Genomic DNA, 25,571 nt, shown 5'->3' on the forward strand with positions numbered 1-25,571 from the left:
CTCGCCCATGGTACTATGTCTGCTCTCGCCTCTGCCTTTCTTAAAAAGAGCAAGATCTCCCCAGCCGTATGCCAGGACTCCAGTACAGACGCTTTCCGAAATATGAACAAGTTACGGACCAACACTTGGTCCGTAACTCGAACTGTACATAACTTGGACCCCATTGAGTTACACGTGACTGTGCTGTTCGTAAGCGCGGGTCGTATTCATAACTCAGGGACTGCCTTTACGACCACTCCATGGGAGCTTTGGTCATAAGTGCAAATGGTTGTAACTCGACCGTTCACAAGTCGGGGAGCGGCTGTACATAGAACCTTAGGGCTGGAAGAGACCTGAGGAGGTCATTGAGTCCAACCCCCTACCCAAAGCAGAACCAACCCCAACTCAAGCATCCCAGCCAGCGCTTTGTCAAACCAGGACTTAAAAACCTCTTGACCTCTTCGGCTATGTCTACACAACAGAATTTTGTCAGAAAAATGGCCGTTTTTCCAACAAAACTTGAGGAATGTCCACACTGCAATTGCATTCTTCTGCAAGAAAATTAAAAACAGAGGGGTTTTTCCAGCATTGGTAATCCTCATTCTATGAGGAGGAAACCTTTTTGCGAAAGAGCTCTTTCGCAAAAAGGCGTGTGTGGATGGGGAAGAGGGAGTCCTTTTGGAAGAAGAGGAAAGAGCACAGGCGCCCGGGTGGCCGCTTCGCCCATAGCAATCACAGCTTGCAAGTGAGAGAGCGTCCATTCAGTCTGGACGTTCTCTTTCGAAAAAGCAGATCGCTTTTTCAATGCACTTTTGCTGTGTGGACGCTCTCTTTCGGAAGGTTTTTTTTTGTTTTTGTTTTTGTTGTTTTTTTGGAAGATCTCTTCCAAAAAAAGCTTCTTCCGAAAGAAGCCTGCAATCTAGATGTAGCCTTCCTGAAATCAGATGTGTGGGACAGATTTCCCATCCTACACAGCCTTTTTAGACCTCCCTTGTCTACTGCTTTTCCTCTTTTCATGCCAGTATTGTACCTCAGCCTGATTTACTGCATATTCTTCAATGCTGAGCCCTAGCACTTTAATCTACAGTGAAAGCGTTGTTATCTGGCAATCTGTTCACTGGAAAACTTTGCTAACCAGCACTTCCCCCACCACAATACCACCCTGTCTTCAGGTGAACACCTGACTCCCGCCTGTCCAGCCAGCTGTTGTGGGGCTTCTGACTGCCGACTGACGTCCTCAGCAGGTGCCTCCTTCCCCCTCAGCCTGGCTCGAGCCAGATCTGCCAGTAGGGGCAGGGACAGAGCAGTAAGCTTCATTATCTGGCATATTCAATTGACTGGCAAGCCCCATTCTGCATGAAGGCCGGATAACAAAACTTTCAGTATAATCCTCTCTATTAAAGCAAATCACACTGTTTAACCTACGTCCTGTTCGCTTATCCCTGCGACCCTGCCTCTGCTTTGCCTTCCTGTCCCCTGCTCCCCGCTCACTGTGGGAACAGGGCTTGTCTTACTTCCGCTAGGATGTCTTCGTTCCCTGTGGGAGGCTCAAGAGAGAGAACCGCGAGCAGGGGCTGTTTCTGTGCGAACCAGACTTTCCCCTTTCCTGGTGATAGAAATGTAGCCGTGTTAGTCTGGGGTAGCTGAAGCAAAATGCAGGACAATGTAGCACTTTAAAGACTAACAAGATGGTTTATTAGATGATGAGCTTTCGTGGGCCAGACCCACTTCCTCAGATCAAATAGTGGAAGAAAAAAGAAAACACCCTTTCCTGGTGTTTGTGACAGCCTTACCGAAGGGTTGTGGTGATGGAAAGTTTTTAAAAGACTTGAATTCAAAGACTGTGTAGTAATAACTTCATACGGCAAGTTTGATCAGATTGGATACGGCTTGGTTTGTGTATGTATTTGGATTATGCACTATGTGGCATTTGTATGTAATAACAGAGTTAGAGTCTCCTCTATATTGTCTGGTTAAGAATTAGCAGTGGTTCAGATTGTTCCCTAGTTGCCCTCCGTATTTTAGCTTTCTTTTATCACAGGTGTAGTTGGTAACAGCAGCAGAAAGGTGACTTTTTCCCTACGGTCCCTGCATTGGCAAGACCGATATTGCAATACTGAGTTAACTTCTGCCATCATGCATCTTAAAAGGATGTTGGAAAAATTGGAGAGGGTGCAAAAAAGAGTCACCACAGTGATTCAAGGACTAGAGGAAATTCAGTCTAGCTTATCAATCCCCTGCCCCCAAAAGGGGACTTGATTAGGGGGTAAGTAGTTTCATGTGGAGAGAAAACACTGGGAACCAGGGGGCACCCAATGAAATGAATAGGCAGCAGGCTTAAAACAAACAAAGGAAGCTTTTCTTCACTCAGTGCACAGTCAACCTGTGGAACTCCTTGCCGGAGGATGTTGTGAAGGCTAGGACTTTAACAGGGTTCAAAAAAGAACTAGATACATATATGGAGGTTAGATCCATCAATAGCTAGGATGGGTAGGAATGATGTCCCTAGTCTCTGTTTGTCAGAGGCTGGAAATGGATGATAGGAGAGGGATCATTTGATTCCCTGTTCTGTTCGCTCCCTCTGGGGCACTTGGTATTGGCCAATGTTGGAAGACTGAATACTGGGCTAGATGGATCTTTGATCTGACCCAGTGTGGCCATTCTTATGTTCTGATGGGTCTAATGGGAACTCTCCTCTATCTGCAAGAAGAATTGAAAGAACCAATTATAACCCGCTACATTTTGATTACATAAGTACCCACTGTAACTCAGCTTTATTGCAAGAACAGGGAGCAGGTTCAGTCTGGTTTGACAACAGAATAAATAAAGTTAGCCAGAATAAAAAACTGTCTTTACAATTACAAGAAGACAATTTTGAAGATTGACTCGTCATAAACCTAAACACAGTCTTATCCTACCAGTACAGTTGTGTGGAGACAAACCTACCGATTTTGTCAGTACCAAAGTATATCCAGGCCACAAATCCTAGAAGCACCCCTGCTTTGACACTTATGGTACTACCCCGGCCCGCGCTGAACGTGCAGTGAGCAGCCTATTCAAAACACGGGGTGCACTTCTGCTCCTGGTGGTTACCATCGATTTACTAAGCCGCTGAGGGGCGTTCCTGGTTTTTCAGCGATCTCTCCTGTTTCGTTGAGTGCTGCTTCTTTGGAGCGGCCGATCCTTCTGTTACCTTCACTGTTTCTGTAAGTTGAGTCGTAGGCGTTTCAATTTTTCTTTGCGTCTTCTGCAGCAGGACTGGTTAGCTTCTATGGCATGAGCTGCTGTTCCCTACTCCGCCCTCCCTTCGGCTTTGCTCTCTCTTCTTCAGAGTGGTGGATTTTTATACAGCAGTTGGAGAATAAGTGATCTTGGAAATAGCAGTACAGGTTGAACCGCTCTAGTCCGGAACTCTCTGGTCCGGCAACATCCATGGTCCAGCATGATGTTAGTTAGCCAGATGTCCTCTTGTCATGGATGTGGCCATGTTTCCTGCAGTCCCATAAAGTTTGTTTACAGCCCCTGGTCCTGGCTTTCAGTGTGCTGTGCTTTAGCTCTGTTACCCCTCAATGTCCTCCAACAGCCCAGTTGGCAGAGGCAGTGTTGGTGATGCTGCTAGACAATATTGACCTCCCGTGGTCTGGAAAATTCTCTGATTCAGGACTGGTCAGGTTCAATTTGAGAGGTTCAACTTGTAGTGTCCAGAGGGACCCTCCGATGGAGTTGTGTCATCAGGAACTCGTCCCAACATCTAGGAATACGTTGCTTTATTGGCTGGCCGGTAAGGTCTTCTGCTCCATTGCCCTTCCCAAACACTCAGAGGGGTATGTCCGTGGACTTTTGAAAGGTCTCTAGGATTTGCGCGTGTGCTTCCTGACTGCTGGAAACGGGGCCATTCTTCTTTTCCAGCTCTGTCAAGCAAACCCTGTGCTGCAGGGGTGATTTCCTTCCATTGAAAGCTTCATTCGAGGCTAGAGGTGAGACGCTTTCTATTGCCTTCCTTGGGGAAACAATTCGGCCTCAGCTAGTTGTTTTGTATTTCTAGCTTCAAGGTATCCGAATGTACCGCCTCACCAGGCTGTGGCAAAGGGCCCGAGACACACTTCAGGTTGTAGGGTGTATATAGGATGGCAGGTGGCAACACCCGCTGTAGATTTTTACCATATGTTCTCCCACGGCTGTATGTATCCCGGCTGGAATAGAGACGGTGGTAACAGAATGTACTGGAATGTTGGAGGAGAACGTGTGGGCACTTCCAGGGAGAAGCAGAATGGTCTGAAAACTATGGAAAGCATTAACGGTCCGCTTAGTATTAATTGCCCCGCCCTCTGAAATCACTCCTGCTATTAACAAGTTGTCATTGTAACTCAGAGCCGGGGTTTCAAACGACGGGTCACGACCAGCAATGGGATGTCGGGCGCTGGGTCTCGTTGCCGCAGGGGGATCAGGTGAGCAGTGGCGGGGCTAAGGCAGCTCTCTATCTCTGCAGCACAGACTGTGCTGCGCCCCAGAAGCAGCTGCCAATAGGCCCGGGTCCTAGGGGTGAGGGGAGAGCACAGGGCCCCTGCCCCGAGCACTAGCTCCACACTCCCTTTGACTGGGAACCTGTTGGGGCCAGGAGAGGCAGGAAGCTCCCTTAGCACCCCCGCTGCACCACTGACCGGGAGCTGCTTGAGGTAAGCCCCTCCTGCCCCAGCCCTGCCCCCTCCCCCAAAGCCGGAGCCCCTTCCTACAGCCCAAAGCTCCTCCACAGCCCCACCCCGGAGCCCACACTCTAGTCAAAGCATGTTGGGTCGCGGCATCAACAATTTTCTTCAACTGGGTCATGAGGGAAAAAAAAGTTTGTAAACTGCTGACGTCGATTGATCTCCTTCCCCCGCCTCCGGGGTGTAGACCAGCCTTCAATGCATCTTACACCTGTCCAAGTCCTGAGTAGCTCCAGGGGAGATTTTAGGGCCTACAAGCATCCAAGGTGCCAGTACATCTGGCCCCGCCTTCGAACATTTGTGTGGCTAAGTTGTGCAGTGTGGAACATGTGTCAGCTGACTTAGATTCTGCTCCCTGTTTTGGCTGACAGAAGCCACACCTATGATGAAGTGAACCGCCAGGTCCGCTCCCACCGTGACGGCTATTTGCAAAACGGAGCGGAGAATCCTCTACTTGTCTCTATTTGACGGGTGGAAGAGAGGACTCAGGCGGGATCACAGGTGTTCACAATGCCTGGAGCTGCTGTTGGAAGCACTAACCTGTACAGAGAACCAGACGGATGTTGGTATTTTTGCCAGCAAAACATTCACCCCTGCTTGGGGTAGGTGTTTTCAACACCACTGCTTAGGACTCCAGCTGGCATTGGGTTTCGCTAGCACGGAACAGGCCTCTTTCCCAGTAAATAGGTTCCTACAGACGCAGCCAAAGTCTCTGTTTTAAGAGTGGGTCCATTCTGTGGGTAAGTGCTGTCTGGTTCTGTTTCCTGAATTGTGGCACTGCCTTTGGCGGTGCGGTGGTGTTGCCGAAGGGTGCAACTGCTCTCGAACGCATTGTTTTGGCTGCTGTTTGACCAGGCTCGGCTCATAAGCGGATTGAGAGTGTTGATCCTGGAAACTGCAGCGGCTGTGCATGGTTTAGTTTTTTTTGCCTCGCTGCTTTGTGGCATGCGTCCTGCTGGGATCCTGTGAAGGGCTGTGTTGTTCCCAAAGGAAGGAGGGAATCCGATTTCTTTACTAAGCTGAATGATCAAGATGAAAATCAGAACTTGTCTTTCAATGGAGAAAGCAATACAAAAATCAGACTCCCTTCTCCTAACGGGTTTGGGCACCCACTGCTCTTGCTGCTTCTGTGAAATACTCACAATCTTTCCAGGTCAGGCCCTGAGAAATTGCTGTTAATCAAAACCCTGGAAATGTGGGGTTTCAAAATGTTTGTCAAACTCTATCCTGCCTGTCTTTTTTCTAAAAATGGGTTTTATCTCTGAGTGAGGGTGGCATGAATCCTAGGCATTAATATTCCAGGTTTGTTGTCAGCAGGCTGGGTCTGTAATGTGTACAACATGGAATGCAACAGAGGGTAGGGTTTGGATTTTTAAATTTCAGTGTTTCCAAGTGAATAATTGCTCCCTTCATTATGCAGTTAGAGAGTCTGAAATAGAATGACGGATTCCTATCTTTCTAGTCAGTGTGTAATTACTGAAATCTGGCAGCAGGCAGAATATCCGTGATGGACCCAGCTGCTGCATTCCCCCACAAATCTGTGAATCGGATCTTTCACTTACTGGAAATGTACTTGGAGGCAGCTTCGTTCCAAGAAATCTTTTACTCCTTTGTTCCTCGCACAGCCACGAGAGAGCTTTTTTCAATGCAGCTTTCAATCCGCGGGAACAAAAACGTTCAATCGCTGGCTAGAAGTCTGTCTCTAGAACCTTGCTTTGCAATTGGGGAAGTCTTCGTGCAAGCTCTTCGCGGGGAGAAGCACAGACGGAGAGGTGAGTCTCAAAGCCTGGGGGTCCGTTGAGTTGGAGCAAGACTTGCGAAGGTGGCTGGCTGCTCCTCTTTCGGGACCCCGAGGGCCACAAGATTAAAATACACATTGGACATCAGGACAAGCACCAAATTTCAGACTCCATTGAAAGGCGGCAGCGGGGAGGTTTGTGTGTGTGGGGGGGGGGGTGTTGAATCTGGACACCCAGAGCTGCATCCAGTCTGCTGGCTGGGTCTGGACCTAGTTGCAGACCAAGTCGGGGGGGTAGACAATATTTTCAGTACCAATAGAAATCTCGGCTACTGAGATTCTGTATACAGACAAGGTAGCATCATTTGGGCAGCAACAGCGTAGGTGGTACAGGTCCGTCACCCGACTGTCTTTCCATGGTGTACAACCAGACAGGCTCAGAGAAGAAAGGATGCCTCCTCCATTTCTAGCTGTCAGTCGGGACCTGCATAGACCATACAGAATAGGCAAAATTCGGTACCACCCAAATTCCACAGAAGTCTCCAAGAGAACCCAGACTTTAAGATCTCACTGCTGGGTCCTTACCTCAATATTACACTGGGCCTGCGTCATGCAACACCCTACCTGGCCGCCATTGGGAAAGTGAAACCCGAAATGAGCCTTTTTAACCCTGTTGCTACTCCCTATGGCACATCTCGTGTACCAGTTATGTAATCCTGTCCGTACTGTGGTGGGGCCCTTCTTACCCCATGGTAGGGTGCCACCAAGCCCTGGTCTACACTAGGGAATTATTTCGAAATAATCCCCCTTATTTCAAAATAATAGGTGGCACATCCACACTGCTAAGCCCGTTATCATATATATAGTAGCCCAGTGTCTGAGAGTCTGTAATGCCGAAATGCTGGCTGTTCCCTCTGGGGGGCGCTGTTGCCTGAAATGCTGGCTGATCCCTCTGGGGGGCCCGTGTTGCATGGAAGTGCGGGGCCCAAACGCCTACTTGCGCCACTTGCTCCCCCGCGGTGGCCCAGCTGAGCGGCGCAGAAGTCAGCCGAGAGCCACGGCAGAAGGGGAAAGGGAGCGGGGCGGTGACTTACATGCCCAGGGGGTGGGCCTTGACCATGTATGTCACCACCTCGCCCCCCTTCACCTCCTGCCATGGCGCTCGGCTGACTTCTGCACTGCTCAGCCAGGCCGCCGCATGGGAGCAAGTGATGCAAGTGACCGTTTGGAGTCCGCGGTCCCCCGAGGGAGGGGGAGGAGAAGAGAGAGACGGAGAGAGAGGCAGGAGGCGGAGGAGAGCTGGGGGGGGGGAAGGCAGTAGGAGGGAGAGAGAGAGAGAGAGAGACGGGAGGCTCAGGAGAGAAGACCGACGTGGAGGAGAGACCTGAAAATCCCGTCCTATGACGGACTAATTGGCTAGTTGTGAAGTAACAGGCTGGTTATTTCGAAATTGGTACTCCCGCTTTCCTCGGGGAATAGCGCTTATTTCAAAATAGTTATATCGGAATAGCAGTCGTGTGGACGCTCCCCTGCTGCTATTTCGAAATAACGACTCGCCGGAGTCATTCAGACTGATTACTCCCCCGTGCTTCCTGGGGCTCTAAGTTAACAGAACCTGCCTCGGGCTCGTTTCGAGGCTCCGCCGTAGTGGGGACACGCTAGCTCAATTTTGTTAGGTCGGGAGTGATTGTTTTCAATTTAGTTATTTTGAAATAACTTCCTAATGTAGATATGCCCCAAGGTGCCTCAAGAATAGAGGCCAGTTGCATTTAATGCATAGGGGGCCCAGGGCAGGAGGATGTGGGGGTTCAGGAGTCGGGGCTGGGGCTAGGGGGGGCGGTTCAGGGCTGAGGGATGTAGGAGTGAGTGGAAGGGGCAAGGGTACCATTTCAGGAGGGTGAGGGAGGGGGGCTGCAGCCGCATGTACCAGGTCACTGCTGCTCTTCTGTCTCTTCCGCTGGCTCTTCCTCAGGGAGCAAAGGGAAAGTTCACAGCCGGCTGCGTCCCCCTCTGCCCTCCCCTCCGCAGCCCAGAGCAAGAGGGAAGACTGAAGCTGAGCACTTTCACTGCGGTAGCCAAGTACCCCTGCTGGCCTGCTTCTTCTTGCGGGGGGGGGGGGGGGGGAGCGCACCAGCTTCCTTTTACCTCCAGGTCTCGAGGAAAAAATAGGACCCCAGTATGGCCTCTATCAAGAGAGGACAAAGTAGCAGAAAACAGGACTATTCTCTATAAAAGACGGGTGGCCGCCCTACCCCCCCATGCGGCTTCCCCATGCGGCTTCCCCACGGCGTTGGGGATTCCTACATGGCTTTGACGTCGAATGCCATTGACAAGGGCCGTAGAGAGCTCAGGGCTATTGTGAGGCTGGGTTCTCTCCAGGAAGAGCGGGAAGCCTGCCGTGCTGTTCCACAGATCAGTGGAAAATCTCCGTCCCAACCCGTCTTCTCCGCAAAGACGGATAAGGGGGCTGCAGCCAAACCGTGCAGCTCCCTGTCCAGCAAACACTCAGCCAGCGTCCAGGCCGAGCGAATCCCTCCCGGCAGCCAGCGCGACCGAGGGGGCGCTGCCGGAGCAGGTGGGGAAAGCCGTTGCCAGGGACGCAGCGGCGGAAAAGCTCTCACACTTCATCGCCCCCGGCGGCCGCTTGCCTGCTGTTCCTCGTCCCACCTGACCGTGTGAGTAGAAACCGGTTCCGACAACCCCTGCGGGGCGAAGCGTGAGACCGAGCGGGAATAATTGCTCCTGACAGTCCATCGCCTGCCGAGGAGGCCAGCGCCTCGCTCCAGTCTCGCTCTCGTGAGAACGGTTGCCGGGGGAGGGGGAAGATTTAAAATCCCAGAACGCGGCATGGGACTTCCTGGGGAGCGCAAAGGGACAACAGCAACGCACGCACCCGCTCGGACTGCACCCTCACCTGTCTCTGCCGCTGGGGCGGCTTCTCTCCGGCTGAGGGCGTCGGTGTTTCAAAACACCCCTTTCTCCCACAGGCAGGAAGCACAAGATGCTCCCTTGAATTTCCTCAGCCAGGGGACCTTGCAGCCTAGCAGGCTCCATATCTAGGGATGTGAAAGGTTTACCGGTTCAGGGAGATGGTTATCTGGTGATGCTTACTGGTTCCGGTTAACCGGTGGGGGCTGGAGCAGCTCCCCACCTGCTGCCCCTTTCCACGCCAGGCCCAGGCACACCACAGGCCTTCCCGCCTGCCCCCCCTTTAATCGGATAACTGGTTAAACATCACATTTCCATCCCTACTCCATGGCTTTCTGCCGCTTTCTCTGGGCAGGCCAAGCAGGCCTGCTCACCCTGCCAGACCAGGAGCTATTCTCGTTAGAACATCTCCGAGGGGTAGCCATGTTAGTCTGCAACTTTAAAAAACGAGTGAGCCTGTGGCACTAACAAAAATATACATGGCATCATCTGAGGAAGTGGGTTGTGCCCATGAAAGCTCATGATGCTATATATATATATATTTGTTAGTCTCTAAGGTACCACAGGACACACAGAATTGGAAGCGGCTGTCTAGGAAGGAGTCCTGCGGAAAGGGCGTCTAGGTGTCCGAGTGGACCACAAGCTAAACATGAGTCAACAGTGCGATGCTGTTGCAAAACAGGCAAACATGATTCTGGGAGGCATGAAGAGGAGTGTTGTGAGCAAGACATGAGAAGTCGTTCTTCTGCTCTACTCTGCGCTGGTTAGGCCTCCGTTGGAGTATTGTGTCCAGTTCCGGGCACCGCGTTTCAGGAACGATGTGGAGAAATTGGAGAGGGTCCAGAGAAGAGCAACAAAAATGATTCAAGGTCTAGAGAACATGAGCTATATGTGAAGATGGAAAGAATTGCTTGTTTAGTTTAGAAAAGAGAAGGCTGAGAGGGGACATAGGGGTTTTCAAGTATCTAAAAGGGTTGCAAGGAGGAGAGAGAAAAATTGTTCTCCTTGGCCTCTGAGGATAGGACAAGAAGCAACGATCTTAAATTGCATCAAAGGAGGGTTAGGTTGGAAAACTTCCTAACTGTCAGGGGGGTTAAACACTGGAATAAATTGCCTAATAAATATCTCTATCACTGGAGATATCGAAGAGCAGGTTGGACAGACACCTGTCAGGGATGGTCTAGATGGTTCTGGGTCCTGCCGTTAGGGCAGGGGACTGGATTCGATGGCCTCTTGAGGTCCCTTCCAGTTATGGAATACTAGGTCTACTTGTTGGGCTGGCTGGCTGTGGAGACTGACGTAAGAGAGGTGACTGGCGTGGACCGTAGGATGCCGCCAAGCTAACGTTTCTGGTTGAGAGGCGTGTGTGGATAGCAGTGTGGGCTACCAGTCCATGATTCTGGATGGTGCTTGTATTCTCCCTTCCCTGCCCCCCAAGAGCTCCTCCTTTCTCCAAGTGAGGAGGCGCGAACCTTTCCTTTGCTCCGAAGAGCGGCTGAGGCTCTTGCGTACGTGGGGCAGCAGGGCAGGGAAATCCTGCTAGCCAGAGATCAGACTTCTTGCCTCGCTGTTGCTAGCTGCTAAAAGGCACCAACAGGCGCTGCGCGGGGGGATGGTTTCTATGGCTCTGCAGAACGGGTTGGAGATCGGGGGTGCTATGAGCTAACTGGGAGACTCGTCCGTAGCTTTGGCTTCTAATACCGTGGGCCCACGGGACTGCAATCTGAGCCCCCTCCCACTCATTCTTACACCACGCCACGTCCCCATTTGCCACCAGCAGGTACTAAGTGAAGGGTCGGTGTGGCTGCATTTCAAGTTGGGGGCAGAAGTTCCACCTCCCAGAGGCAGCCCGCCCTGGCTTTTTGCTTTTGACTTACTGCACCAGTGAGCCACTAACTTTTTTGTTTGCTGAATAAAACCTTAAGGCCTGATCTGTACTTGTACCCGTCAAGTTCTTTGTCTTCACTCCAAAAAGTGTGAGCTGCCACACGCTGCTTTCTGCTGGCGGCAAATTTACCATGTCATCTGCATACCTTTGGCATATGCAGGTTAAGCACAGAATATCTAGTGTTTTGTGGCACCGAACTGGCAGAGGAGACAAGAACTTATTATTTGCTTATTCCCACAATATAAGAACTAGAGGTCACCAAATGAAATCAGTAGGTAGCAGGTTTAAAACAAAAGTAAGGGTGGGTTTTTTTTTTTTTTTGCACTCAGCACAATCAACCTGTGGAACTCCTTGCCAGAGGATGGTGTGAAGACAAGGACTTTCAAAAAAGAGCTAGGTAGATTCATGGACATTAGGTCCATCAATGGCTATTAGCAGGGCTCAACAAATAATACAATCTATTCACCCGTGGCGAGTAGATTGCAACCCGGAAGAGCCGGGTTCGGGCGATCTGCACATGCGCAGATCGCCGGACAGCGTGGCTGGCGAGCGGGGCTTGCCGCGGTTCGGTGAGCCCTGGCTACTAGCCAGCATGGGTAGGAATTGTGTCCCTAGCCTCTGTCTGGAAATGGATGACAGGAGAGGGATCATGTGGTGATTACCTGTTGCGTTCCCTCCCTCTGGGGCACCTGGTATTGGCCACTGTCAGCAGACAGGATACGGGGCTAGCTGGACCTTTGGTCTGACCCAGTCCGGCTGTTCTTCTGTTCTAACTCAAGGGGAGAAGCATTTTGACAAATTACAAAATGGTAGTTTGGCTCAACAGGTGGTTGGAGCATCATTGTGTGAGGTACAAGGTAAACATGTAACACAAAGCCGCTTTCTGCCCCAGGGAGTTTCCATTAGATTGATGAGACGCTGGATGGGGAAGGGCAGCAGACAGAAGGTAACCGGGGGATTAGAGCAAGCGGCGTGCACAGAGCATGTGTTAAAGAGGTAGGGTTTAGTTTTGGCAAAGACCGGTCTCAGGAGAGCTGTGAAGGAGGCTGGCGGAATGGATTTCCACTGGGAACTCTGAGGGAATTAAGCCCTTCTGAAAATGCTTCCTTCCCATCACAAAGCTGCCGTGTGCCTAGCTGTTAAATTTGAGGGCTAGGCTGCAAGGGAGGGGTTGCCAGCGGCTCTTTGTGCGGCTGTTTAACAGTATTCCTATAGTCGGAAAACTGCTGTAGTCCGTCATAAGAGATTCTGTGGTGACTGAAGGCGTATATGCAAACGGCCTATTTGCATAGCCATCGTCCTAAGCAAACAAGGGTACTGAACTCATTAGGGAGGTTAACGGGTAACCAGTGGCCCAGGTGGGTGCAGCATGGGGGGCCCAGCGTGAGCAGCACCCCGCTAGGGTTGCCAGATGCTTTCACAAAAAATCCCAAACAGGGCAGGAAAAATCAGTAGAGCAAAAAAGAAAAAAGCAGGGGGGAACCAACCAAGGTTGAGCAAAAAAAAAAAGTCGCTGTGCCTTTAAAAATCACGGGGCTCCTCACTTCCCCCCCCAAACCCACCGGCCTTCCGTACAAGAAAAACATGTCCAGTGTTTTGTTTTGCTTTTACCGGACAGGGGCCATGAACACCGGACTGTCCGGGTGAAAAACAGACGCCTGGCAACCCTACGTCCTGCCTCTCGAGTGGTGAGGCAGGCCAAGCAGCCCTCGCCTGCAGTGCAGTGGGCTGAGCCCGGCCTAGCCGGAGCAGGCCACGGCATAGTAGGCACGACCAGGCTCAAGTAGCTCCTTGCCCGTGCCATGGGTGGGGTCTTCTCCAGCCCAGCTGGGCCCGCAGCAGGTGTGTGGGGGGGGGACGCACCAGCCTGCCCGTGGGATCCTGGTTAACACTGCGGTTAACGTTTTAACTGGGATTTTCCAGCCCTAAAAAAACCCATCAAGGGTAAAGTGTCTTTATCACTCAGGCAGAATGCCATGCGTATCGACAGCTCGGTTGAAACCTGGCCGGAACTAGGGTTGCCAGATGGTTTAACCAAAAATACCGAACACCCCCTTCCCCCCCCCCAAAAAAAATCCCACTGAGGAAAAAAAAATTCTGTTGCGAGGGGGGGGGGGAAAGAGGGAGACCAAAGTTATTGAGCAAAATAAAAGAACCCCCCCCCCCCACCCACACACACACACACAGCAGTTATCGAGCAAAAAATAAAAAATCAGCATGGCTCCTTTAAGAAGAGGCTATTTTGCCGGTGGCCATTTTGGTTCTCCGATAACTGCCCACAGACATGCCCCTGTGGAACCAGGGCAGTGGGGGGAGGGGGGCTGGGAGGTCCGGGGGGCTGGTCCTGGTTGCTGAGTGTGTCGTAGGGTTGCCAGGTGTCCGGTATTTTCACCTCCTGGCAGGGGGAAGAATCCAGAAAATACCCGACTTTTTAGGTATCCAGTATTTTCTGACTTCTTTTTTTTACTGGACAAGAAGCGAAAATACCAGACTGTCCGGGTCAATACCGGACACCTTGCATCCCTAGCCAGAACCGTCAGCCTGGCCCTCGATGGCAGACCCCGGCTCCTTCTGGGCGTGGCTCTGTCACTGACAGGCAGCTACAAGCAAGGCGGGGAGGTTGAGGTGCAACTGAAGAGGGCGCCCCTGGGGAGCAGTGGTGTGTGGGAGCAAAACTAGCGTCGCCAAGGGCTGACTCTAGCACCCGCAGCGATCTCGGCCTTCGACAGATCTGGGTTTGCCCTAGAAGCTTAGGAAGGAAGCTGGTCTGTGGCCTGCAGGCTTGGTAATAGAAGCGTCCTGCAAAATTAAACTCCAAGAATATTGCAGCTATTTCCTTCCAGCGACAGAGCTTTTATCCAGCCAACGCCACAAGTGTCTGATTGGCCTGGGGGTGGAGGAGTGGCAGGGCCTCCACGGACAGGATCAACCCACTTGGTGGGCCAAATCCAGCCCATGAAGGTCTTTTTGCCCTCCCTTGATCTAATCCCTCTCCCATTCCTTCTCCCCAGCTTGACTCTCAACATGTAAGTTCTGTAGAACACAGTGCCGCAGTTCAGGAGCCATTCATATAAGCCAAGTATTGGCTGACACATGCAAGAACCTCTCCTCCCTGGGAGACCCACTTTCACCTGCCCCTGTGTTTCTACCCCGTAGCTTGTTTGTGCGGATGGTTATTGCCTCCTTGGCAGTCTTGTTCCATCACGGGAGGGATTCTCCTTTTCTCTTCTAATCATCGCATCGGCTCCGCTGTTGTCATCATCTGGAAGCCCTTTAAACCCACTTTCTGCCCCGTTCCTAAATGTTATTCATCGAATCCAAGAAACAGCCCTTCCTCCATCCTTATTGCCTGCCTGTTCGGCAGACTCAGCATGGATTTCCCTCCTCTTCTATTGAAACCGAACTCTCACATCCGTGCCTTTTAAAATGCACTCATCCTATCGATCTACGGCTGCTCAGCCTGCAACTCTCCCCAACCCCGCCTCCCCCACGGGAGCAGAAACTGCATTGTGGCGCTCTGCATGCTGACTTAGCACAAGTGTTTCTGCACCCGAGATTGACTGGGCAAAACCTCCGCCTCGGCAGCCCACCATGGAATTAAGAAAGGGATGGAAAATAAGACCCAGAATATCTTACTGCCTCTGTATAAAACTATTGTACGCCCACATCTTGAGTACTGTGTACAGGTGTGGTCTCCTCACCTCAAAAAAGCTATTTTGGCCTTGGAAAGGGTTCAGAAAAGGGCAACTAAAATGATTAGGGGTTTGGAATGAGTCCCATATGAAGAGAGGTTAAAATGGCTGGGACTTTTCAGTTTAGAAAAGGGGGGGTATGATATAGGTCTATAAAATCATGAGTGGTGTGGAGAGGGCGAATAAAGAAAAGTTATTTATTAGTTTCCATAATAGAAGAACTAGAGGACACCAAATGAAGTTAATGGGTAGCAGGTTCAAAACTAATAAAAGAAAGTTGTTCTTCACACATCGTGTAGTTAACCTGTGGAACTCCTTGCCAGAAGAGGCTGTGAAGGCTAGGACTATAATAGAGTTTAAAGAGAAGCTAGATAAATTCATGGAGGTTAGGTCCATAAAAGGCTATTAGCCAGGGGATAAAATGGTGTCCTTGGCCTGTTTGTCAGAGGCTGGAGAGGGATGGCAGGAGACAAATCGCTTGATCATTGTCTTCGGTCCACCCTCTCTGGGGCACCTGGTGCTGGCCACTGTCGGCAGACAGGATACTGGGCTAGATGGACCTTTGGTCTGACCCAGAACGGCCGTTCTTATGTTCTTATGGGCCGATTTGGTGTCCCGGAACAGTGGGCAGTGCTCAGCTGTACGAGAAAGCACCCCACCATATATTTTCCCCCTGCAAGAGGGTAGGTCACTCCTTTTCTTTCTCTCTCTGATGTGAATAACTAGTTCAGCAGAAGCCAAGTGGCGTTTGCAGAGGGCCTCCCAGAGATCGGGCGTAATGCTGTGTAGATAGTAAGATCTTGTCTACTTGCAGGTAAAGGATTGTTTCCTGCCAGGTCAGGCTGAATGGGCGCAAGGTGAGACAGACCTTCATCTATAGCTGCTCATAATCCCATCTGGTCTCTCCCCAGCACACCCCATTCAGGAAATCATTGAAGAAGTTTTCCTGCGGGGGGGAGGAAGCGAGGCTGACTCATTATGCACTGTGCTGCAAATGCATCCTGCTGAACTGTGCTCGAAGGCAGGCAGACAGCAAAATTAATTCCCCGACTTGTTAGATGTGCATCTGTTTTGTAGGGTAACCATGGAAACCAGGCTTCAGAGCATCCTGATTAACCCTATTGTAGTCGGTTAATGACAGCTAATCTAGTAGCCAGCGTCTGAAGAGCTCTCAGATGCAGAAACTTGTCTAAGCAGCTGGTGGAGGGGGAGAAAATACACTGAGGGCACTGACTGCAGACCTTAATGTGACCCTCTCAGCATTTACCACGAGGAGTTCGCTTCGCTTACTCCCTTACGATTGACTAATGCTCACCTCTTCTGGGAGAAGTACCTTTTGCAGGGTGGACACCTTGTATTCTTCCTTCCGGGAAAGGCCCCGGTTTGTGTGCCGGAGATGTTATTACATCAAGACCTGGGATTCAGAAGGCCCCGCAAGCTTTGCTGCTCGCCTTGGCGTCTCCGCCTTTTCTCACCAGTCATTTACGTGTCTCTGAGCTGGGTAGGTGGGAGGATGACAGACACGCTAATGAAGCTTCAGGGGGTAGTTGAGTTAGTCTGTACAGGATAAACTTAAAAGACGACAAATAGTCTGGTAGTATTACATGTTTTGTTAGTCTATAAAGTGCTACCAGACCATTTGTCGTTTTTTAAGTTTACACTAATGAGATGTGTTTTTATGGCTTGCAACATGAAGTGGACTACAGAAAAGACAGGCCCCAACTAGGCTATTCGTGCGTGTGTGTGTGTGGGTGGGGGGGGGTGTTCCCCTCCCCCTCCTCCCCCGCAAGACCATGCAAATCTAAAAGCTAATCAAGTCATCTAAGTTACCTCAAATGGGCAGAAAGAAAATAGCTTGGAAACGACACAGCGCTGTGAATTCCAACTCTGAAACCCGGGTTGTTTTTCACTGATATTTTGTCTGGTCAATTCTAAACAGGTCCTCTTCTGTTTTCAGTGCCAAGGGAGCCGATGCTAAGAGATTATAAATGCTACTGACTCCATTGTATCTGCAAGTCCGTATCTGCTAGTTCCTCAAAGGAATTTATAGCTTCATCACAAACTCTCTGATCACGCTGTCTTATAATCAAAGCTAGAGATTTAAGGGCAGGCCAGAGCCAGCTGCATTTACTAGACTTCTCATTTTCTGTAACCGTAAATCATCTAAACTCTCTCTTGCCCTGATTTGCAAATGACAATGAGGACATTGAGAGGTTGGGGGGGGGGGGGCTAACCAGAGGGGCTCAGTGCACAGAAGAGGGAGTTATTCATTTTGGAGACACATGAGATCATCCCTCCCTTAAGGAGGGCTACTGCTGGCAAGGGGATCCTGGGAAATTTTCTAACCGGTCTCTTCCCAGGGAGAATATTGGCCTCCTAGAAATGTGGCTCTGTAAGGAACCCTGAGAGGTGATTTAATTCCTCGCCCTGCACTGAGATAAGACCAGTTATCTATAGCCCATTCCTGCCAGAATTGTCTAGCCTGTTCTCAAAAACCTCCACTGGTGGGAATGCTGAACTAGATGGATAGTCAGAAAGTCCCCCCCGCCCCGAAATCGCACCTAACTCTGCCTTCCTGAAGATTAAACTGATCACTCTTTGTCCGTGGCCGTGGAGAATATAGTCCTCATCCTTTTTATAAACAGGTCTGCAAATACATGATGGACTATCAGCTCTCCCCTTCCCCCCCCCCCCCAGCCTTTCCTCAAGACCAACGACGCCTTGTTGAACTTCTCATAAGTTTTTTTTTTTCTAAGCCTTTTTTGTTTTTATCACTTTTGCAGTGCTCCACTGACCTGTGATTTGCTCATGTCTTAAAGTGCGATGCCCAGACCTGGGCACAGCACTGCAGCTGAGGTCTCTCATCAGCACCGAGTAGCGGGGGGCAGTTACCATGGGCAGGGGGTGAAGGTAGGGCTGGGGGAGTTAAGCCCCCAACCCCACCTCAGCCCTGCCCCCTCTGCCCAAGCTCCGCCCCCATCATGGGGAAGTGGGGTGGCACGTGGCCCGAGCCACACTGTCCCCAGAGCACAGGGAAGGTGGGTGCCTGGGGGTAGCAATACTCCATCCCCAGTATGCCTACAGTAGGCCTTCTGGAAGCAGAGTGTGGTGGGGCCAGGCCCCCCACCCCCATTCTACCCGCCGCCCATGGCAGTTACCTGCATGTCTGACACCCGACACTCCTGTTAATATCTCCCCAAACTACCAGCCTTCTTAGCAACTGCATCACGCCATTGCTCCCTCATTTTGTGATCTACTGTAACCCTGAGATCCGTTTTCAGCACTTCTACTGTCTAGCTAATTTCTCCCCATTTTTGTGGTTGGGCATTCAATGTTTTTCCTTCCCATGTGTAGAACTTTGTCTTTGCTGAAGGTCTGCTGATTTCAGACCAATTCTCCAATTTGTCAAGGTGTTTTGAATTCTAATCCTGTCTTCTAACGTGCTTACAGCCCCGCCCAGCTTGACGTCACCTGCACATCGTATGAACATACTCGACTCTCTATTATCCAAGTCGTTAATGAGAATATTGGCATTCCAAACTGTGGTGAGGGACACTCCTCTCTCGTTAGTGCCTCCTGTTGGCTAGGGGAGGTGCTGCAATCTCTTCTGCTCCCAGTTGCTCACTTTGCTTGGTAGGTCTTTGGAGGCTCAGTCCTCCAGCCAAGTCACGTGGTCTACAATGGACAGACCCCTTCTGGGCTATTCAAGGCTAAATGAAACCCAGACCAAAATGCCTTCCAGTCCTTGGCTCAAGCTAGACTCAGCCCCTCTTCCTGAGGGAGCCTTTTCTTCTGCACCTTTTTAGCCCCTTCTGGGCTAACTTTATGTCCTGCCCTGCCCTCTTCTAGGGCACTGCCCCCAACGCTTGCTACTTGGAGACTCTGAACCGGTTCTTATTGTCCCCCAAAAGTTCAACAAATGGTTGGCCCTCACCTGGGTCTTCTGGCCTCATCTCAGGCTTTTAGTAGAATCCTTTCCCCTTTTCAGGGCTCAGGCTGTTTTCCCATTGGCCGGTGTGGGGACCCCCTGCCCACTCTTGGTCCCAATCCAGGGACCCTAAAAACAGCAGCCCGACATTACTTCCCTTTAATAGCTGCTGTTACATACCCTGGGCAGCTTCCCACTCGGCCCCATCCAGAATGGCAAGTCACTGGGCTTTCTGATCGGAGAGGATGCTTCCAGTCCTGCCTGTTGAACTCTGTGCTCAAACTCCTATTGACTCCAAGTTAGGCCAACACAGAGGGCTTTTGAAACCCTCCCCCAAAGTATCTAAGCTGGAGACTAGCTCTGACTAGCATGCCAGAAATCCACTCACGCGCTGCTGACTGGAGACAAGGTACCAAGCATCTCAAGAAAGATGTGGAGAAACTGGAGAAGGTCCAGAGATGCGCAATCACAATGATGAAAGGTCTAGAGAACGTGAGCTGTGAGGGAAGACTGAAAGAATTGGGTTTGTTTAGCTTGGAAAAGAAAAGACTGAGAGGGGACATGATGGTGGTTTTCAAGTATCTAAAAGGGTGTTACAAGGAGGAGGGAGGAAAAATTGTTCACTTTGGCCTCTGCGACTAGGACAGGAACTGCAGCAAGGGAGGTTTAGGTTGGACATTAGGAAAAACTTCTGTCAGGGTGGTCAAATACTGGAATAAATTACCCAGGGAGGTTGTGGAATCTCCATCACTGGAGATATTTAAGAGCAGGTTGGACAGACACCTGTCAGGGCTGGTCTAGATGGTGCTGGGTCCTGCTGTGAGGGCAGGGGGCTGGATTTGATCTCTCAAGGCCCCTTCCAGCTCTAGTGTTCTAGGATTCCATGATTCTATAAAGTAGAACTTGACTTTAGCATGCTGCCTGGTAGGGGATGAGCCAGAGAACTGTGTGTGGCTTTTAGGCTGTTTTTCTGAATGAACATAACGTGTTTCAGACTTGTGTTTGCAGAACCGCCTGGAATCTGCTAGGGGAACGTTAACATCCGTGTTTAACTAGGAATGCTAGAGACAGCTTCGCATGCTGGAAGGGCTGAAGGCAGAGCGGTAAAGGAGATTTTATAGTCCCATGCGGTTTTGTTGGTTTTGTTTTACACCAGGTAAAATAAATAGAGTCCCACAGTAAAGGTTAGAACAGGGCTTTCCAGAGTAAGGGTTGGGCTCCCTGGGGGAACCAACATAAGCTGGTGAGGGTCATGGGGGTGGGATGGGGAGAAGAGTGTTAGGAGAATTATGCCATAGAACGAAGGCCATTGTGACTTCTAAGCCAATCACTAGCTACTTGGGCTAAAAGTAAGGTGGTCCCAGGGGGAAGTCTCTGAGATCTGAAGGCAAAGACGGGTGGGGAGGGTAAATCAAGTTGACTGTATTTTGAGTCCGGCATCTCTGATTTTCCTTCAGACAGTATGTGTGGAATGTCGACACGGCTGGCAACCTATGCTCTCTGGCCATGAAACGCTCCCGTTCTTAGGGGCTTCTGGGGCATTCTGGCTTTGTCGATTCAAAAGGTGTTTTTTGTTGCTACATCAAAAGCATCCGTTGAGCTGCAGAGCTGTTTGTGCTGTCGGTTTTGCTTATGGATAATACAAAAGCTATTTTGGATATTTTACTGTTTTACCCATAAGTTGACTCGTGCCATTGATAAAAAGCTAGATATCGTGGTAGTCTGGAGCGGAGCGCTAGGTGGTGCAGTGCTTTTGTGTGTTTATTTCATCCTCTGTGGATAAAATCATGATTCATTTCCCACAAGTAGGGTTGCCATCCCTCCAGGATTGGCCTGGAGTCTCCCAGAATCGGCATCAATCACCCGGGTACTAGTGAAAGCAATCTTGGAGATTTTAATAGGCTGTTTTAAGGACAGGTCTACAGCACAACCAAAAGTTGGCGTAAGGTACACAATTCCAGTTACCTAAATAATGTAGCTGGACTCGACATAGCTTACGCCAAGTTTCAGCACCATCCTCACAGCGGGAGGTCGATGGGAGAAACGCTTCTGTTGACTTTCTTTACTCCGTGCAGTCGCAAGGAGTGTCAGTGCTGATGGGGGCGCCCTCAGCATTCGATTTAGTGGGTCTTTTCTAGGCCCACTAAATTGACCGCCAGAAGATCGAACGCCACAGTCTTGATCTCTGTGGTAGTGAAGATGTGACCCAAGAATATGACATTATTTCATGTGAAGGGGGAAAAAAACATCTCCCGATATCTCTCCAGTCAGGATTAGCAACCTTACCGAGAAGTGTGGAAAATCATCTTGGGGTGCATCTTGTTTCTGTGTGGGGCATGTGAGGGGAAGTTAATTCACAGACAGACAGGGATAGGCCAGGTCAGGGCTCAGGTACTGACACACCTGGCTGGCTGAGGTCTCGTTGATCCAGATGGAGACTAATAGCTATTTAACATGGCTCTCAAACTGAAATTAATCCCCAACGTGAAGTGCTGGTATGACATTCAGCACACTCTTTGAAAGTGCCGGTTGACTCCTACTGCTGAATTTGCCATGTAAGCCTGTAGGCCTGTGTCTGTCTGTGTTGTACAGATGGGTGCAGGTTTTTGCAGTGGGGTGCATGGCAGTGGGTCTGGGCAGAGCAGGGTGTAGGAGAACTATGCCATATGACGAAGGCTGTCATGAGCTCTAAGCACATCTTTTAACAAAAATCTGCTCACTTGCTTCTTTGACTAAAAATAAGGTAGTTCCAGGGGCAGGCTTTTGGATATGCCAGGTAAAAGAGAGACTGTTTTATACTGCAAGGCCCAACGCTTCCAACAGATCCATGCTTACCTTCCTGACTGGTCCAAAACTCCTGAGACCCCACCTGAAAAGCTCCGCTAACAGAGCCAGGGGTATGATGGGACTTCTCCTAGTCCTCTAACAGCTTCAACTTCAGGGTGACAAAAAAGTCACATCTGGGTTAGTCGCCTTAATGGCTCCACTCTGGATTTATTGGCTGCCCCCAAATCCTTTTGATCGGGGGCATCAGAGGACCAGATGGAGGAGCGCCCAAAGAGCTCCGCTTTGCTCAGAGAATGGGAGCCGGTTCTGTTCCGTTCCTGGCACTGAAGGGGAAGGCCCATCTAACTCGAGGGTGAAGAAGAAGAGAGGAGACTAATACTGAACGTCATTTGTGTTAAAATCCCTTTTGTTCCTGCTCCCCATGCTTTTTCCGATTGCTGACCAGTAACGCTTTGCTTTCAGGAGGCCGTTGGTTACTCTATCACTGGCCAAAGTTTCCTGAAAGGCAGGAAACAGGTACCCAAACCCTAGCAAGGCCTGCGGGGTGATACACCAGGCTCAGAGCACTCAGGCCTGGTCTAAGAGTGGCAGAATTACAAGACTCCACTCCCAGATAGATGAGGGCAGGAAGCCCGGCCCAGACTTGTGCTGTGGGATTTGACTTGGACTCGGCTGGTTTGGTGGATGCTTTTGAAGGCAAGCGCATTTGAGGCCGGTGGCTGACAATATCTAAGCTGAGGTTTTCAAAGCCCTGAGTTTTGTGCTGTAGCCATAAGGGTGCTCAGAATGGAAGGGTAGTACTAAGGGGGCAGGGAGGAAGGTGTAACGGTGACAGATTTTCTAACCTCTCCGCCTTGTGGCGTGCCCTCTTCTCCCGGTGACTTCAGCGTGCTCAGTGCTGTGAATGGTGGAGCATAATGATGGGGTTTGAGACCAAACTGTTTGTCTTCAGATGACATGAAAGGAGCAATAACTCTATTAAACTTCTAACCCTTCTCTCCCGGAATTAGACACCACAAAGGGAGGGCGTGGTGCCGAGAAGTTAAAACAAAGCCTGAATGTGGTGCAACTAGCTTTCCTAGACCAGTGTTTCTCAAAGCGGGCTGCGAGCCCCTTTTGGGAAAGCCGCTTGTGGGTCCGCATCCTTTTGTTAACTAAAGGCTCCCTCTCGGCTCCCAGTGCATCTGGTTCGCTGTTTCTCTGTCTCAACTTTACACAGGGTAAGACCGATATATTTGCGGGTTGGTTTCCTGGGTGCTACCTGTGGCCTTCGAGCTGAGTCCTCCCAAAGCTTTTCCAAGGGGAAACGGCGAACCAGAGCCTATGGGAGCCGCCAGGCTCCGTGGCTACAGAGCTTTGAAGTAAACAAAGCGGTGCGGGCCTGCTAGTGGCTTTCCTAATGTAGGCCTGTGGCCCTCGTTGCAAAACACTGTCCGACAGCTCTCCAAAATCCTCCGGACACCAATGAGTGCAGCGCACTGCAGCGATTTGCTTCCTCCCCAAAGACCAGGAGCTGTGTAGAAATAGAGCGGAGCCGGTTGGGGAATTTATCCAAACCAGAATGTTTTGTGGAAACATTATAACTAACACGACTGCCTCAGGCCCAAGGTGCCCACGACAGAGGCGCTTGGTAGGGATGTTAAAACCGGTTAACTGGCTGAGTGTGTTTGACCGCCTAACTGTCTAACTTCAGCTCTAGCTGCCCAGCACCATTGCGGCCACGACCATAGGATTCCACCGGGGCTGTGAGGTCCCTCTGCTAGGCCTGCTGGCCCTTCCATGGCTGGGGTTGCTCCAGCCCAGTATGGCGGACCACTGCCAGTGTTCACTGCTGTGGTGTAGTGGGGTGGGGGGGCTGTCTGCTCTGTAACCCGGGTCCCCCCCTCCCCGCTGTGAGGGGAGATTCTCACTGACTCTCCCAAATGTGGATTAACTCAGACACCCAGGCTCAGCCCCCCCCAGGGAGAGAGACAATGGGAGGAAGGCGGAGACCAGCACCTGGCTGGGGGGCAGGGCCTGGGGGGGAGGCAGATGGGGTCGGGGAAGCAGGAGGAGAACAGACTAGGGAGGGGCTAGATTTGTAGGGGCCCGGTCTCCCCTCATCTCAAGGGAGGGGGTTGAGGCCTCCTAGCCCTGGTTACTGTGACCAGATTTCATCTATGCTGTGCTGTACCCTAGAGAAGCAATAAACTCCCCCAATTCTATGGCTGGCGGAGTCTGTTCTTGCCACGACGGGGGTGCAGAAGTCGGGGAGACCTCAGCACGTCGTCACAACCGCCAAGGGTTGTGCTCTGCCTGGTCCAGAGTCTAGGGGAGGGGTCTCCTCCCTGGTGATCACCATGTGAGTGGCTGTCTTCGGGTGGGTCTCTTTTCCCTCTCCGTGGGAAAAAACCCCCTACAAGGTCTCCCTTGTTGTAGCACATCAGAATGGAAACAAATGCGGAAGCACCAGCTTTTTTCACAGAAGCAGAAATGTTTTCAGGCCAGCCCTGCTGAAGAGCGTTTCCTGGGCAAACGGACTGACACAAAAGCGAAGGGGCTGGCAGACTCCGTTTGGCAGCAATAGCCGATTGTTTGCCTCCATAGAAAATAGGTTGGTCTGGGTCTGTTGGCTTGGGAGTAGCTGGCTGTTGGTCCGGGGGAGCTCCCCCCTACTCTGCTTGTGAGTCCCCCTTTAGACTGGCACTGTGTGTGTGTGTGTGTGTGTGTGTGTGTGTGTGTGTGTGTGTGTGTGTGTTTTGTCACTGGGTGCGTGTTGGCCTCCGCCAGTACCAAGTGTATGGCCCAGTGGCTGGCCTAGTCTGCTCCACAAACATTACACTGTATAGTCAGTCTATTGACAATATGATTATAGGGAACAAGACTGCGTCTGATTGTGAGAACTAGCTTGTCTTTCCGTAGCACGGTGTCCCTCCGTCTTCGCTTTCATTGCGGGCGGGGAGCACCACACTTACACCGAGAAGCTTTCTGCGGGGTCTAAAGCATTTACTGTCAGTCATTAGTAACGCAGGAAGCCGACACATTGTGCAGCAGCCGCTCGGGGGCGGGAGAGACTGTTCCTGCCCCCCCTCCCTTTCCCTGCATTTCCCCTTCACACATCCTTCAGCGCGGCCTCCCCAGGCAGCCCCGTGACGCCTCCCTCGGCGGAGGTCCCCTGCCTGTGTCGCACGAGGGGTTCCTCAGGGTGAGGGGAGCCCCTTCCCCCCCTCGCAGCGCCCCATTGGAAGGACTGCGTGTGCCATCCCCGCAGTCCTGCGCCCAGGCGCAAAGCAGGCCTACAACTGGGAATCAGGCCACGCTCCCCGGGGGGGCACTGAAGAGAGTCCCTCAGGCGCAGGGCTGGCTGGCAGGGGCCTTGGGGTGCACGTTACTCCCTGAGGTGCCTCAGGACTCCTGGTTGTTTTCGCCGAGACAGACTAACACGGCGACCCCTGTGAGGCCGTGTGGTGGTAGCTGCTCAGTCCCAAGACGCTAGAGCCATGAGGGGGGTGAGGAAATATCTGTCATTGGAACTGCTGGTGGGGAGAGAGACAAGCTGCCGAGCTACACGGAGCTCTTCAGGTCTGAGCCACCGTGCTCCTCTCCGTCCCCTCGCCTCCCTGTGCGAGCTGCTGGTGAGTCCTTGGGGCAGAGGCCGAGTGGGGGGGTGAGGCCATGAGGGAAGGGACAGAGCCTCAGGGTGGAAGCCTCCTGTTTTGTTTTGTTTTTTCTCTCCAGTGGGTGTTTGAGCCCTAATGCACCCCAGGGTCAGTGCTGATGGTTAACGGGGTCATCCAAGGCCAAGGGGCCTGTGACCACTTCTCTAGGACAGAGGCTGTTTTTTAAAAAACCTTTTTTGTTAGCGGCAAAATGGAAACCCAGCCGCCCCTGGTGGGCGGAGGAGCCGGGCTACCTGCCCGGCTCCTGAGGAGAGGCCTCGTCGCGA

General features: G+C 51.3%; 1 protein-coding gene across 4 annotated transcripts in view; it reads left to right on the forward strand.

Annotated features, from left to right (window-relative positions):
- Positions 1 to 25,571, forward strand: part of CORO2B (coronin 2B) — a 134,421-nt gene that overhangs the window by 15,306 nt on the left and 93,544 nt on the right. The window contains exon 1 of one of the 4 annotated variants that reach the window (XM_089782095.1): positions 6,243 to 6,457. The exons of the other annotated variants lie outside the window; for them this stretch is intronic. The gene's annotated coding sequence lies outside the window, so the exon portion shown is untranslated. Of the gene's footprint in view, positions 1 to 6,242; positions 6,458 to 25,571 lie in introns of those variants that run through there. 4 annotated transcript variants of the gene reach the window in all.

This window comes from Pelodiscus sinensis, chromosome 14 (genome assembly GCF_052426305.1).
Source record: "Pelodiscus sinensis isolate ZL-2025 chromosome 14, ASM5242630v1, whole genome shotgun sequence".
In the NCBI taxonomy this organism is placed as follows: Eukaryota; Metazoa; Chordata; order Testudines; family Trionychidae; genus Pelodiscus; species Pelodiscus sinensis.